Source organism: Mastigoproctus giganteus, chromosome 12 (genome assembly GCF_048544385.1).
Source record: "Mastigoproctus giganteus isolate SK-2022 chromosome 12, ASM4854438v1, whole genome shotgun sequence".
NCBI classification, from domain to species: Eukaryota; Metazoa; Arthropoda; class Arachnida; order Uropygi; family Thelyphonidae; genus Mastigoproctus; species Mastigoproctus giganteus.
In genome coordinates this window covers 91010812-91026948 of record NC_143586.1, presented here as the reverse complement: position 1 = coordinate 91026948, position 16137 = coordinate 91010812, and the positions used below count along the sequence as shown (strand labels likewise).

Genomic DNA, 16137 nt, shown 5'->3' with positions numbered 1-16137 from the left:
ACACATGTTCACTTCTCGGGGCACTCCGGTTTTCTTTCGAGGCTGACAGACAGTCTTCCATTTCTTGGGCACTCTGCTTTTTCCTTAGTGGAGAACATGCTTTCATTCTCTTCTTGGCTCACTTATCTGCACAACTGGCCATTATCACTGCCTTTTCAACCCGCAAACTCACGACCCTTTCGACCACAGAAGTCAGATACAGAATGGACACTTGCTCAAATTACTCCCCCCCCCCAAACTTTACTCTTTCCCTCAAGTTTGGAACACCTCCCCCAAGGACTCCAACCAGTCCCCGTACTGTTTAATTTTTTTCATTCCTTCCTATTTGCTAAAACAACTCACTCCAGCTGTCTCCCTAGCGCACAAACCAACCCTTCTCTAGAAATTTCTTATATTTTTTCACACAGCAGTATGACCTTTTTATGATTGCTGCTTCTCCAAAACACTCATTTTCGTGTTCACACTTTCTCTGCTAAATGTTTCCAACTCATTTAAAATTCAGTCACCCTGATGCCGTTTTCTTTTGACGCGAACACTGGACGTCCACTAATTTCCTGTTTACTTTCTAACAGTGACTTAGATCAAAAGAAACGCTTCGTAATCCCGTTTTACGGTCCTATTGTTCTTGCCCTCACAACCCTTTCACACCTGTTCTCAAATGACACCCCCTTCTCTAGTGCTGTTTGTTCTCTATATTACTCCAAATTACTTGTTTCCATTTAGCCGCTATTTAACATATTCATCTATAACTTTCCATTCCTAAATCCAGTGTTTTTACAACTTTAACTTTTATTACATTCAACCCAAATATTCAATCTTGATATTTACTATCTTTAAATTAATACTCGGGCATTAATGCTAATTCTCACTTTCCATCGCCCTTTCTGGTTTCATTTTAGCTAAATAGATATCTATTATATTTGTAAGATCTACTTCTTACACTAGAATAGCTGGTGCTCCACTGTACAAACCTCACAGACAGTTTTCCACTGTAGCCCTCCGGTTTCAAAAAAGGTATTTATCTTCTCCATAATATCGTCACCTTTTGTAGTAGTTTCAAGCCACTACAAAACAGGAACTCTTCTTTGATGTCATCTGAATGAATATATTTCACGAAGACAAGCAACTCAGAACATGAACTTATGTCCGTTGATTCATCAAAAAGAAAACAATGGAGAAACTTTGATTTCATTCAAAACCTGCTCTTTCACGTCTATGGACATATCTGAAACGCACCTCTGAATAGTGTTATTGGACAGAGATATTTGTCGCATCTTTATCTCGCTGGCTTCCCCAAGAATTAACTTCACCATCTTCAACATGTGGGGTTTGATGACAGTTTCTCCAATCGTGTAAGGTTTTTTTTGTTTGGCAATATCCAATGCGACTTCATATGATGCTTGCACTGCTGCTGTGCTCTGTTGCTGAAAACTTTCCGTAGGATCAAGTCTCTGACGTCTGAGCCAGTTTCATAGCGTCGAAAGAACTCTAAATCCTTTTTTAGTAGGTTCTGAATGCTTTGTCTCTAAGTGACGTTTCAGTTTTGAAGGTTTCATAGATTCAGCACTGAGAACGACATTGTACAAAACGCATTGTGGCTTCTCTATGCCATTGATGATCAAGGTGGTAAAGGCCAACTAAAGGTGGTTGACTATTGGCGAACTAAGTTCGCGCCAGTTTGTATTAGACATTATTGAATTACATAATTGCAATCATGGCGGCGTCAGCAAAACATACGGGGTGATCTTCAATTGCGTTAAGTAAGTCTGCAGATCTCCTACTCTTAATGTCATTAGTTCCAACGTGTATAACAATATCAGCTTTTGTGTCCTTAAGATATTATATCTGCTCTACAACTTTTATCCCTGGCAGACATACCCTGGTCCTATTCTAATTTGCCTTCATTCGCCACTTGCTCAGTGAATCTCTATAAGCAAGCATAGCAGGGTTTTTCTTCCCGGAAACTCAGGTTTTCTGTCTAGCAAACAGAAAATTGACCTCAGAACGCACATAATTTAGAGACAATATACACGGAGAAGCCTTAGTCGCTGTTGTTCCTAAAAACCCTAATACAACTACCACAGGAACTACACTAAATCTCAATCCGATTGTGCATTTTTCGGATGAGGTGGAACGAACTGTTAGCCAGAGGAACCCGCTGCTATCTTAGCTGAGGTAACTGATCTACGTGATATATACGGGCCAGCATCCCATTTGACCTCCTTCAGAACCTAGTGGAGTCCATTCCTCGCGATTTGTAGCTGTTCTAAAGGTGCCACTTAGGTGATGCTGTTAGGTCGGTAAACCTAAAAAAGTAGTTCTTCAGTGCCCGTTATCGCAGTGTTTTTATGCCTCAGTTATTTGGTCTGCCATCCCAAAGTCTACTTTATGCCCCTTTTCATCGAGTAAATTTTTTCTGCTTCGTTACCTGGGAACTTTGATGCATTTTTTTGTCTGTGTTATGACTAACATATAAATTTGGGTATTCATCCTATCCAAATTATACGGTAACTCAAGATCATCCAGATTATACAGTAGCTAATTACTGGCAGATAAAAGCTAAAAGTAAAATAATAGAGCAAAGATTTTCGGATATGGGACGTTATCTATTGGAGGATTCCTCCTGGGAGAATAAGATCTTTCTCCCTTTGGTATCCAGACTGTCGAAACTGAATAAATTTCGAGTGATTGTGGAATGTTGCACTTTATTAAGTATAACATTGAGTTTGAATTACAATTCAGAAATTCTCAGAAACTTTTTACTCTTTGTATTAATGCCATCTTTGTTTCTTGTAATCAAAAGATCATGAATTAATAGTAAAAAAGAGTACGGGTCCACCTGACTACAACACAGGACTCGCAGAGATCCTGCATACTTTAATGGATCTATCAAGATGACTAGGTGGAAGAAGTGCCCACAAGAGCATCATTAAACCTTTGGAGAGATTGTGGAATTGGTTGTAGGGTAATAATATGTCTCTCAGGATCACATTATCCGACTGTGACCAGCGCGGATCACATTATCCGCTAATGATGTTCATATCGAGAAGTGGTTAACCAATCATCATCATCATTCTACAGAGAAAATTGGAGCATACAGGTAAACAGTATACACTGCAATTGGTCATAGAATCATGTAATGTACTGCTAAGTAGGCACAAGAGATCGGCTAACTACAGCGTCGACTGAGGTCGTCGATGGGAATTGAACCCGGACGCTCCAAGTGAGACGTTGATTGCAATTCGCCCTAAATTGTATGGTTGGTTCATTAAACGAGGAATAAGCTCTGTCTGCTCAGTCGTAGTAGTCTATGGCAGCTTAGTCGGCGTCACGGTTTACCGCTTGTTTGGAAAGGTCTGAGTTCGGCAAACGGATTGAAGCTGATCAGCTGAGTGATCTAATATAATTGTAAGAAGGATGTGTGCGACTAGATCAAGGGTGTATCTACCAGGAGCAGCTTCTGATGTTGTAATCACTAGATTGTCCAATTTTAATGGGGTTAAAAATAGCATAATGTTCCTGGGGGAAACAAATGATATTGTTAAACGCACCTGAACTGATGGTTTGTTGGATAAATATGGGACCATGTTTTGTGCATGTTCTACGGGCTGAAAAACCAGGAGTTAGATCAGAATATACGAAGGCGGTTTGAACAGTTCGTGACCTGAGTATGAAAGGTATTGGTACAGTGTTAAAAATTTAATATTTGGGGGGGGGAGGCAGAACTAACACCAAAAGCAATTATTGAGGATATAGTTACAACATTGGGCGTGGACGTTCCTTCCTATTCCATGGTTAAGAAGTGGGCAGAGGGAGGCAGTGCCTAGAACATGACACAAAGCTCTGGAAGACTGATGATTGATCGTACGGATTTAGGTGAATCAAAAACTTACGCCTTATTGCACCATAAATAATATGTCTGTAAGCGGCATGTGTTCTTTGGTCAACTTGTTGTTTACTGCACGAAAAACTCAAGTTTTCGGAGAAAAAACCATGCCACCCTCGTCTGAAACCACAAAAGCTGCGGAAGACCTTCAATATCCATCGCTACAGTAGTTGTTGACACTATGCATGAGCTGGCGATGAGCAATCAACGAGTTCGGTAAATTTACAGCTTCTTGGGTATCTCATCTGAACGTGTGTACCATGTAATAACAGAAGACCTTGTTATGAAAAAAAAGTGTCATTACGATGGGTCCCAAAATTTTTGACAGCAGATCAAAAATGCCCTGGAATTATCAAGTGAACATTTGCATCGTTTTCAAGCAGATGCAGCAAATTTCATTGAAAGGTTTTCAAATTCAAAAATCTATATATATATATATATATATATATAAAACGCTTAAATATGCTGCCCAAATTTTCCACCTGCTAATTTTTGCCAGCACCCGTTCACGCGGTTCACTTGGCATGACCACCATTCCGGGAATAATTAATTTTTGTATTAACGTTTTTTGACTGAAGAAAGGCAACCTATGCCTGAAAACTATAGTATTTATTTCATCTGTCTTCAATTTTAATAAACTGTTCTAAGTTTCAAGAAGTGTAAAAATTGCTGAACAGTGTGTAAGAACTTTGAGAAAATGTAGAAGAAATGCTAATGAAACATTTGAGGATAGATCTAATAGACTAAGAGACCGAAAGAGACTACCACTGCGAAGACGGATAGAAAACATTGAAGAAAGAGAAGCAAGATTGGAAATGAGAAGACGCCGTAGGACTAATCAAATAGAAGTTCTGGATGCGAATAATCAACAAGCCGTAATTAATGTGGAAGAGCATGACATAGGAAATATGTGTTACCACTATGAACATTACAATGCAAGACATTGGGGACATGAGTTAAACACATCGAATAAATACACTAAATGCTGTCATGATGGAAAGGTTTCATTTGACCCACTGTCTGAGACACTATTACGAGAGCTGCTTACAGGGGATACACATGAAGCAAATAACTACAGATCATACACGAGAGTACAACTCAGCAATGGCGTTTGCATCAATGGGCACAGAGATTAAATCACCGACTGGAAATGGTCCATACTATTTTAGAATACACGGCCAGATTTACCATTTGGTCTCATCGCTATATCCAAACGAGGCAAAGAAGCCAGGATATGGACAACATATTTTCGATTCTGCTGAAGCAACAACAAAATGTCTTGAAAAACAATCAAACCAAGGATGTATGGCCGAAGTAATGCGACAATTGTACGAGATGCTGCGAAAAGTCAATCATTTGCATGAGTCATATAAATAAATGCATCAAATAATCCAACAACGAATGTGCGCATTCATTTACAGAAGACCCGGACTTAGATAAGAGACGATATAATGTACCTACATCCAAAACGGAGTTTGCTGCAAAATTTGTTGGAAAAGACGGGGAACCACCTACAAATAGAAACATATGCATATATCTCACAGGTGACTACTGTAGAATTATATCACCGCTAAACAAGAATAGTGAAGACTGAAGGATCTAGATTAAACTATTTACGCCATAATCAGAAAGGTAGCGTATGTTACGCCTGGTAAAACTAGTTCAAATTATTTTTATTAGAGTCACCCAGAATTTCTTCTATATACCCATCTATGTAACGTGTCTGTCAATTTGCCTGCTTTGCTGGACATAAAAAAACCCCAGTTTCTGTGGGAAAAAATTTGCTGTACACACCTGAGACCGACAAACCCAGCCAGGGAATGAAAAAAACCCATTAAAGTTCCTCGCGTCATCTATGGGATTCGAACCCGGGTCTTTTCCACCATGTTTGGGGAGGATGGTGACGATACCCCTTTGCTACCCGCGCAGACCTTGAAAGGCCATGGATGAGAGTAGTTTTTTTTTACTTTCAGCCAGAGACAAAGGAGTTCAAACAGTGGAAACACAGCTCTTCTCTCCCGCCGAAGAAAGCCAAGTCGATTCCTTCTGCTGGCAAGATGCATCGGTTTTTGGAACGCTGATTTAATGTTGCTGGTGGATTAGCTTCGGATAGGGCCAGTTGTAGACTCAGGATAACTTCATCAAATAAAATAAGAAAAATCAAAAACGGTCTTCACACATGGCAGGAGGTTACGGAAAAACTTGCTAACTAAAAGAGCATTTTTCCCAAGTCAGATAATAACTGCTTTTTAATTCGGGACATGTCCTGTTCCTTTATCGGACACTTGTATCTTTCTAGGTCTGATCTCTTCGCCATTCATTAGAAGAAAACGCAAAAATTCTGCTCTTCAACAACTTTCTGATTGGTCAACGATTAACAAACTTACCATTTCTAAGAGTAAAACTTGTATGATGGTCTTCAAAGGCATCCTTTCGCCAACTCTTCCTTTTCTTATAAAAATTAACGATGAATACTTTTGTAACTACTACAAAATTCCTTGGATTACTGATTGATAATCGCCTTTCCTCTCTTCCCCATCTGAATCATCTGTATGACAAAGTGAGAAAAATTTTACTTTCAAATTGTTCGCAATTCCCGTCAGGACTGGGGGTCTGAACCATAAGATTTTGCACACACTATACAATCTGTTGTTTTACCAAGTACCACTTATGCTGCAGCCTGGTTTAGCCGCACTAAATTGCTTACAGTTCAGTCCAAGCTTGGTTCGATCCAGCGCAGTTTCCTCCTAGTACTTGTTTGGGCATGTAGAACTGTCTCTACCTCTGCCCTACAAGTTCTATCTGGTTCACTACCTTTAGACTTATATTTAATTTACCGTGGACTTACTTGATTCATTCGTAAGGGCCTCCCCGCAGAATTCAATGGAATTCAAATTGACGTGTCCTGCAACCCTAAACAAGAAAAACAACGAATTTTAAATATTCTTCATTATCCTTGGCAACTTCGCTGGTCTGATTCCCAAAAAGGCTTAATTACCAAATTATTTATTCCACTTGTTAATAAAAACGCTCAAATGGTTTCTCCCAGCATGTTTTTTTAGCTTTCTTTTAACAGGACATGGTTCCTTAAATTTTAAACTTGCCTATTTTCATCTTTCCAATTCCGAACTTTGCCTTTGCGTTTCTGTCGGGCTTCTATCCCTCCACGTTCATTTCTTTTGTCCTATTAACAATGAATTTCGTTCACAGTTACTCTCTGTCACTGGTCCTGTTACTCTGCGTGGTAGCACAGTGGTATCGTCACCATCCTCCCCACACTGGGTGGAAAAGGCCCGGGTTCGAATCCTGTCGATGACGCGAGGCACTTTAATGGGCTTTTTTCACTTCGTGTGAGTTATCGGTCTCAGGCGTAGATGGCAAGGATTTTACCCCAGAAACTGGGATTTTTCTTCCAGCAAAACAAGCAAATCGACCAGAGAACACACGCAATTTATGGACACAAATACGGGTTTATATAATAAATTACGGGTGACCCTAATATAATAATTTAATAAAAATTTATTTATGGTAGCCTCTAGGTGAAGTTTAATCGCCTCTCTCTTGTTCCTAATAAAAAGCGCCCTAGCTCGGGAGAAGGCAGTTGTGTCCGAGGGTGAGCCGGAGTTTTTCCCACTTTTTGTGCATGTTTTGTTTGACTTGGAAGCTTTCAAAGAAATTTAAATTCCACCAGGTCTTTGAATGCTGTGTGATGGTTAGTTTCAGGTCAGTGCTCGGGGTCGCATTCCTCAAGGACATGCCATGGAATTGCTTGAGCCGCATAAACACACTTTTCAGGATTGAGGTATTTGGGCATTGTAATTGTTTTGGTTGTGACTTTTCCTTCTACCAGCATGTAGAAGGAAATCACAAGGATCATAACCCATTCATTCTCTTTATACGCACAGCAGAGAGAATGATGGGGTTATGATCAACTGTTTGTTACTTATAGGGTTTTTATTAGCCACACAATTTTTTTTTTTTTTTTTTTTTTTTGCTGACATGAACGCGAGGTCGGTGCTTACGCCCCTCTTGGATGGTGTGCTAACCAGTTTAAGACCTAATATACGTAGACGCTGACTCAAGTCTACTCTTGAAGTTCTCCAGAGGTATTTGGGAGATTGAAACCTGCACATGACGTGTTTCAGTGATGGATGAAGATGGTTAAACATCCAAATTGACGAATTCATCAATTACTTGTGCATCTGGAACTGGTGGGATATATACTATGTCGAGAGAATGGTTCTGGCTGTTGTTGTTTTTAGATTTTATTATAACTAGAATTGCCTCGATACTGAGTGGAGGATAGAAAATACCTGTTCATTGAAAAAAATTGCAACTCCTCCTCTTCGGTTTTCTCAGATGTGCACGCTATCTGATACCTTGCAGGCCAAGTAAAGGAAAGTGTTTCTTCATTGGGGTCAAGCCAGGTTTTTGCAAAGCAAACCACGTCCATTGAACTGGATAGCAAGAGCTGCTCAACTTCATTCAGTTTATTCCTCATGAATCGCACATTTTGAAATAGGAGTTGGAATGAAGCTATTCTCTTTAATTTGATGAGGGATATACGCTGTCGAACCGTCTGTGATGCGTCGCTGGTCTTCAGTATGTTGAAACCATGAGAGGAATCGTAAAATTCGGGGAGAGAGATGACGGAGATTTTGGGTAATTTTCAATCACCGTTGGGAGCTCCCCTTTCCGTGGGTATGTTAAGGGCGAAGTATGGAATTATCTTGTTTTTTCTATGGCTGTTTCCATGAGGAGCAGTTGGGCTGTTAGTGGGGAACAGAGATACATCGTCTAGTCAGAGTCTGGACTGTTGTGGACATATCTCAGGGGCATTTAAGGATATCACTTGTTTTCTGCTCCGTGCTTCATAAAATGGCCTAATGGTGCCGAGGGCCATCTGGTGCAGGTTCCAATCCTTTCAAACTGACTTCTATCACAATAGATGCGAAAAGAAGCATATGATGTGCTTCGAGTGTTCAATCTTTAAGTCCAACTGAAGTTCCTCAAACAGTACATCTGTGACGAGTTATACTGACGTGTCTGGGCCACACGCGAGACAAACAAACAGCTGTGTGTATGGGGGGAAAAGAGTCTGGGTGATGAACCAACCTGTTTGAAAGGCCGCAGCTTCGAGACTAGTGCGGTGCCTGGCCAAGTGTGTTTTCCTGTTCAAACTGTTTCGACTGGCCGTCTTGCATTTGGTTGTCTGCATATATCCCTGTTCGGCACCCAACACCAAGTTGGTCACAGGCCTGGCAGTGGTTCGGTATTGTTTAGGGCTAACTGACGAGTGACTTCCTGGGTACAGTTCAAGGGCGCTTGATGTGACATTGTTATTTGTGTACTGACAGGGCTCACTTCGTCGGGTGGCACATGAATACCGATTGTTTCCTTCGGCAGGTTTAGCTTGAGCACATTTAGATATAATTTAGCTCTCTCAGAAGGGTTTTCAATGAAATCTGTTTCTCTATTACGTTCATGGACAGTAATGAGCAGCGTATTCAGGACTGCGTCTTTTGGTCTGTTATTCGCTTCAACGCCAGGGCTAGTCGTCGAGAAGGATACATGGTCAACAGAATCTTTTTCAAATTAAAAAGGTACGGTGTCAAGATCTCTGCTAGCTGGTTTTGACGTCTGAAGACCCCTCAGACGCGATTGGTATGCGAATCTTTCCGATAGCATAATATTGCTCTTCAGGTCTATCATCTGGTTTTTCAACAAGCTCATTTCCTTTTTAATTTCCTCATTCTGTGCACGAAGTTCTTGGTTTATACTGAGTAGAGTAGATAAACATTCATAAATTTTTGGAAAATTTTCCTCTACACTGTTCATATATTCTTCAGCCTGCATAACAACAGGGTAAAGTGTAAAGTATTTAGGGTCTAACGGCACCAGGGGTTTCCCCCATATCCGCATTGTATGCATTGCTTATGAAACACAGTACTATGTGGAGGCCAGAGATTTAAAAAAGTATATGGGTATTGTTCTGTAGTGTAATGTCGTGGTGCGTTGTATCTTCTGACCATTTAGCCGTTGGGCTCCTAATAGGACCCACCGTTGCCCACACTTTGCCACGAGGAGGCAGGTCAGGTACCCAGTAGATTATATTTCGTACTCTGGCAGGGCCTGCCACCTAGTTTCTGAAGATTTCAATGGCAAGGGCCTATTGTAAAAAAAAAAAAAAAAAAAGAAAGGGATAAGCACTACAGTTTGATTAAACCGAAATGGTTTAATAAGAGTGAAGTTTGAATTTTAACGCTAGTAATTTGGCTGTTAATTTAGAGGGCGTACGACGCTGTCGTTTTAGTTAGAGTGGAAGGGAGACTGAAGACCGGGGGGAGACAGACAGAAATATGGGGACTATACAGAAGGCGATCCCAGACAGATCAGTGGGGACAGGCCCCGCTAGGGGCATGCCCCACCAGAGGAAGAAGGGGTTAGCCAGGAGGGGAGGAGACGGAGGCCCATTCCTCCCCTCCCGACCAGGGGAAGGAATAAAGCCGACCAAGTCAGTTGATACAGATCGCCAGAAAGGCGCTGGCAGCAAAACTGCAGATGTCATAGTGAAATCAAGTAGGTAAAGTCTGGTTGCAGTTCCTGAGACAGTATGGTCCCAGCCAAGAGTTGTCAGGTTGGTTTTTGGTCATACATCGGAATGTTGTCCCGTCCATGAAGTCCATTCTTTTGACATTGCTGACTCGTCTAGGGCGTTGTGCTACCCCTACATTGGGCAGTGTAACGTTCGGAGTCTAGGTAGTCCAGTGTTGAGTCCTCTTTGGTCAATCAAGTAAACTGGGCGGCTGTTTTCGGAAGTTACGAGTTTGCCGCTATGAGGGCTTTTCTTCGTGCAAATAGTCCTTGCGCAAACTTCGTAAAGGCTTTATATTCATCCGCCGTGTCCAGTAGCTGCAATTCCATGTTTCGTGGCAGGTATGTTTTTTTTGCGATGAGAATGCATCTGATGTCTTCGTAGAGTTCGCAGTCAAACATCAGCAACAGGGTAAACAAATGGTGTAAATGCTTCCGCTATTACACCCCTAATTCAGGTTGCTGAGGTGTGGAGAGTATGACTGTGCACTCGCTGCATCAGGGGGATATGTTGTACGGAGCTCCGACGACTGGCATTTTGGCAGTTGTCAGGACAGATACAACAAGATTTGTTTCCAGGGACTGTATCGGGCTGCGTTTGTGAACTCAGAGTTTCCCTTAACATCGTTTGGTGGGTCATTTGTCCGGTCTCGCTCATGTTCCAAATGATATCCAACTTCTTGATCAGAATTACTTTCTTTATTCCCCAAGTCATTGTTTTGCATATCAGTGCAGCGGTGAGAGGTTACGGAATTGCCCTCTCCCCAAAAAAAAGTACTTTTTTTTTTTTTTTTTTTACTATAAAGCTCATTTACAATCTGTTCGAGATAACGAATATTAAGTAAATCTGATGTATGACAAATGTGAGTAGGATTGCCTTGAATGATGGAGACATCCAGTGACAACACTTCTGTTGAGTTTACTTAATCACTTATGACTGCATTCGCACTGAATAGATTAGTTTAATTAAAAGATTAAGTCCACTACACTGAGTCCAGTGGACGTTGTAGATTTCTGGGAACTTCACTTTTATCCAACAGGTTCATCGCCAGGTAATTTGAATGCACTTCTAGTCGTTGCCGGTATTTCTCACTGTAATTGCATGTTTCTTCTTTTACCGTTGGCATGTTGTTTTCTACCGATGCATTTTCTTCTCTCTGCGGTAGGGGGTGTATCACCCTTCCTATTTGTTTACTCTTTAGGCAACATTTCCCCAGGAACCCTTTTGTTCAGTGACAAGCGAGAGAGAGAGAGAGAGAGGCTTGAATACCCCAAGCATAACAGGCATATTCTGTGCTTTGATTTGCTACAGATTAGGGTTTCGTCTGCCGAGGTGTGGCAAAGGTCACATGTCCCATCAGTACTGCGAGAGCTGTGTTCTTAGTCTGAGTCACTATTGCCGTTAGCAAGCGGCTTTGTGTTTTCGGTAAATTAGAAGATTAGAGTCCTAGAGGTGGGGTAGCGACCGTTTCCAACTCCTGAGGCTAACCAGTCAAATGTAGCTCTTTTCATGAAGATTAACAATAACCTTGAAACAAGGTCAGACGGTATTATGGCCCACGTCCATAATTCAATTACTATTAATATAAAAATATTAATAAATAATTACCTGATTAAGGCACAAGTCAAAGAACAGTATCACATGTACCCGTTGTGCCCAGGATCATGTAAATACTACACCTGGAACAGTTCATAGGGAATATCATTCATTATTAAACGTACACGAGGACTTAGAATTTGCGTCCGCACCGACGCAGCACGACGATATTACAAACACATACATATAAATACAAATACTACATAGGTTTTTATATTATATTATATTGTTTTTTTCATACATACATTGATACATATTTTCTGTCATCCATAAAAACTATTATTAGAAATTTTTATCAGTATTTTAAAAAATATTTACACTGAAAATGGGCCCCTCTTCGGATGAGGGCATGGCCGATTTGGCCGTAGCCACGGCTCTGCTAATTTCCTTTTTTATTTTTCTCTCTCTCTCTGAGTATGTAATTTTTTTTTTGTATAATTATTTTCATGTTTGTTTAATTCTTTACATCTTTGTATATTTTGTCTGTATAATTTTTTATATCTTGCACCTGTATAGCTCTGTAAATTTTCTGTATAATTTCTTTTGTTTTACAGTTTGTATAACTATTTGTATAAGGATGTATAATAATTTCTTCTCTCGAAACCCAGGAGCTCACATCTGGTGAGTATGGGCTTGGCACACCCAGGGTCAGTGGCGGATTTAGCACTTGAGAGGCCCCGGCGCAATTCAATTTTGAGGCCCCCCCCTTTTCGGTACCACTACAGTGTGCATTCTACGCGCACGTTTTTACTATAGCACATGCGCTCTAGATTTGGTGTTGCGGTTTTAATCATTTTGGTTGCGCAATTCTTTCATACATATTTTAAATAATGTTTAAATGAAAAAATGACACAACTACCATCCCTCCCAAATCTAACATTAATACATAAAATCTAGCATTAACGATAATATGTATTCTACTTCAGATTCACTTAGTTCGCATTGATATTTCATATAATATGTGGGGATATTCGCATAAGAGTTTACTAATTTCTCATCTTAAATTATAGTTTTATTCAGTAACGGTAATAAAGATGAGTGTAAAAATTTTAAATGAAACAATTTTATTATTATTATTATTTTTTTTTTAGACCTGAGGCCCCCCCGATTTAAGAGGCCCCAGGCGTGCGCCTGTGCGTAAATCCGCCACTGCCCAAGGTCCTGAGCTGGATATCATCATTCTTCTCTTCCTTGGTGCTTCCCTTCTACTTCTTTCTCTCTCTCTTTCAGGGTAACTCAGAATTTTTTTTGGCTGGTGCAGCAAAAGCCTCACGCTTTCTTGCACCATATGACTAATGATAATAATAATAATAAGTTGAGTGGTTAACTATTTCAGGTTATCTTTCTCTAATTGGTTCCTTTATTTTTAAAAAAAGTCTAACTCTAACCAAAATTTCCTTCAATTTGAATTGCTAATTTAACTCGAAATGATTTACTTCATGTTTACTTTGTTTTTATACCTACAGGCATGTCCTCTATCACCACAGCGAAGTTGAACTGACGTTCTCGGTGCCGGCATTCATCAGACACATATACTATATTTGTATTGTTTGTAGGTCTGACTTCCTCCTCTCTACCCCACTGCGATGTAGCAGAGTAGTATTGTCACCGTGCTCCCCACACCGGGTGGAAAAGGTCCGGGTTCGAATCCTGTCGATAGGGCGAGGAACTTTAATGGGCTTTTTTTCACTTCGTGGCTGAGTTATTCGGTCTCAGGCGTAGATAGCAAGTCCTTTTCCCCGGAAACTGCGGGTTTTCGTCCAGGAAAACAGGCAAATCAACCAGAGAACACACGCAATTTGCAGACATAAATACGGATTTATGTAATCAATTACGGGTAACCATAATATAATAATACTCCACTGCGATGGTGACTTTATCTTAGGGTTGACGTGGCCGAGTGGTCAGGGGGCGAGTGCACAGTAGCACACACTCTTTGAGTGGACAGGGGGGAGGGTTCAAGCTCGTGACTGCTAAATATGATTAACATTTGTATTGATTGATTTTGGTAAACTCAACCGGTCTGCGTGTGTAGCACAGTGGTATCGTCACCGTCCTCCCCACACCGGGTGGGAAAGGCTCATCGATGACGCGAGGAATTTTAGTGGGCTTTTTTTACTCCGTGGCTGAGTTAGTTGGTCTCAGGCGTATATAGCAAGGTTTTTCCCCCCCAGAAACTGGGGTTTTTTCGTCTGGTAAAACAGGCAAATCGACCAGAGAACACAAGCAATTTACAGACACGAATACAGGTTAATGTAATCATTTATGGGTAACACTAATATAATAATACATGTAATTTGGTATTGTAAACTCCACTGACCTGGTGGTCGGTCTGAGTATAAACAAAACATTTTTTTAGGCCTGACGTAGCCGAGTGGTCAGGAGCGCGAGTGCAATAGCACACGCTCTTTGAGTGGACCGGGAGCGAGGCGGCGTTCAAGCCCGTGACTGCTAAATACGATTAACATTTGTAATGGATCGATTTATTGTAAACCCCACTGACCTGGTGGTCGTGCCGGAGTGTAAACAAGAATTCTTAAATGTAATAAAACTCTGCTTTCTTCCATCGGCTTTCCTGATTATAGGCTCCTAGCCTTATTTTCTTTGACATTAAGCGTCAAAGTAAGTAAGGCTAGGGTTACTGAGTATATGTATTGTTTGCACCTTTCTCCAAATGCATATCGCGTCTATTTGTCTGTCAATTGCGTTTATCCTGTGGTCGATTTGTTTACTGGATGAAAATCCTAAATTTTGGGGTAATAAAACCATGCAAGCCAAGAAACGACTCCCTAATTCAGCCACGTTGCGAAAAAGCCCACAAAAATTTCTTGCGTCATTGACGTGAATCAAACCCATGTCTTTGTAGAGGAGGGTGATGATTCATTCCATTTCAACAGTATTTTTCAGTATATGAAAAATACTAAAACAAGTGGTTACAATGTTTCAGCATAAAAAATAAATAAATAAAAAGAATAAAAGTGCGAACTTTATTTATTTTTACTTGATTTTATTTATTATTTTCCCCAGTTTTTTTTTTTTTTTTTTGTTGTTGTTGCATATTTTTGCAATTGCATATCGTATCTATTGGTAAACCGCTTTTTAAAACTGTCCCTTAGATTCTTCAAAACTATTAAGCACAGTGTATGTCATAAAATGTTCGGCCTTTCATTCCTTTTTGAGTTAGAGATATTATTTGCTAATTGTATAATTGTTGTAATGTTTTCTGAATATTATATTTCGAAAAAGAATTATAGTATATATTTTAAGGCCGATTCAAGTGAATGACATCTGTTTTTTCATAAGTTCAGGTTAAAAAAAAAAATGTGAAGTAGGATGTAAAAATGAAACATTCAGATAAAGAGGAAGAAGGAATAAAAAAAAATAATAATAATAATAAATAAAAGTAAAATTGGGACAGTTGGACAAATCAGCAATAAAAGTTGAGGTAGAAAAATTCAAATTCCGAGCCAGCCAGGATTTGAACCTGGAATCTTCTGATCCGTAGTCAGACGCGTTATCCGTTGCGCCACTGGCCCACATGGAGTTCCTGTTAACTCCACCTATTAAGAACTATTCAATATATAGCATTTTGTGTGTATTTCCTTACTTTTTAAAATTTTGTTTGTGTTAGCAAATACCCATTTAATCATAAAATATTGCAGAATTTCAAGTAACTACAAATTGTATATATACACAAGTTGGTATTGCTTGCAGTATGCAGTCCATTGATTATCGTTTGTAACAAATCAGCATTTAAAAGCCGTTTTTACAAAACGGTAGTAACAGACTCACAGGTTATTTAAATAAATATCTTTCTTTTCTTTTTCTGTTTTTTTTTGTTCCCTCCCCCCTGATTAAAACCCAATGATACAGTCCCGAAGATGCCTTGAGTTAATAGCGTCATTTTATAACTGTTTTGGTAACCAGGGTAACAACGCTAGTTGTCAATGGTCTAATTTTCAACTTATAAAAATTATTATTATTAGCCATATGGTTTAAGGAAGCCTGAGGCTTATGCTGGAACAGCCAAAAAAAAAAAAATTCCCGAGTTACCCTGAGA

At 40.0% G+C, this 16137-nt stretch overlaps 1 non-coding gene across 1 annotated transcript; it reads right to left on the bottom strand.

The window, feature by feature from the left end:
* Positions 1-15540: 15540 nt before the first annotated feature.
* TRNAR-ACG (transfer RNA arginine (anticodon ACG)) lies at positions 15541-15613 on the bottom strand. Its single transcript has one exon. It is a non-coding gene; the product is annotated as a tRNA-Arg (tRNA).
* Between the last annotated feature and the right edge of the window lie 524 nt (positions 15614-16137).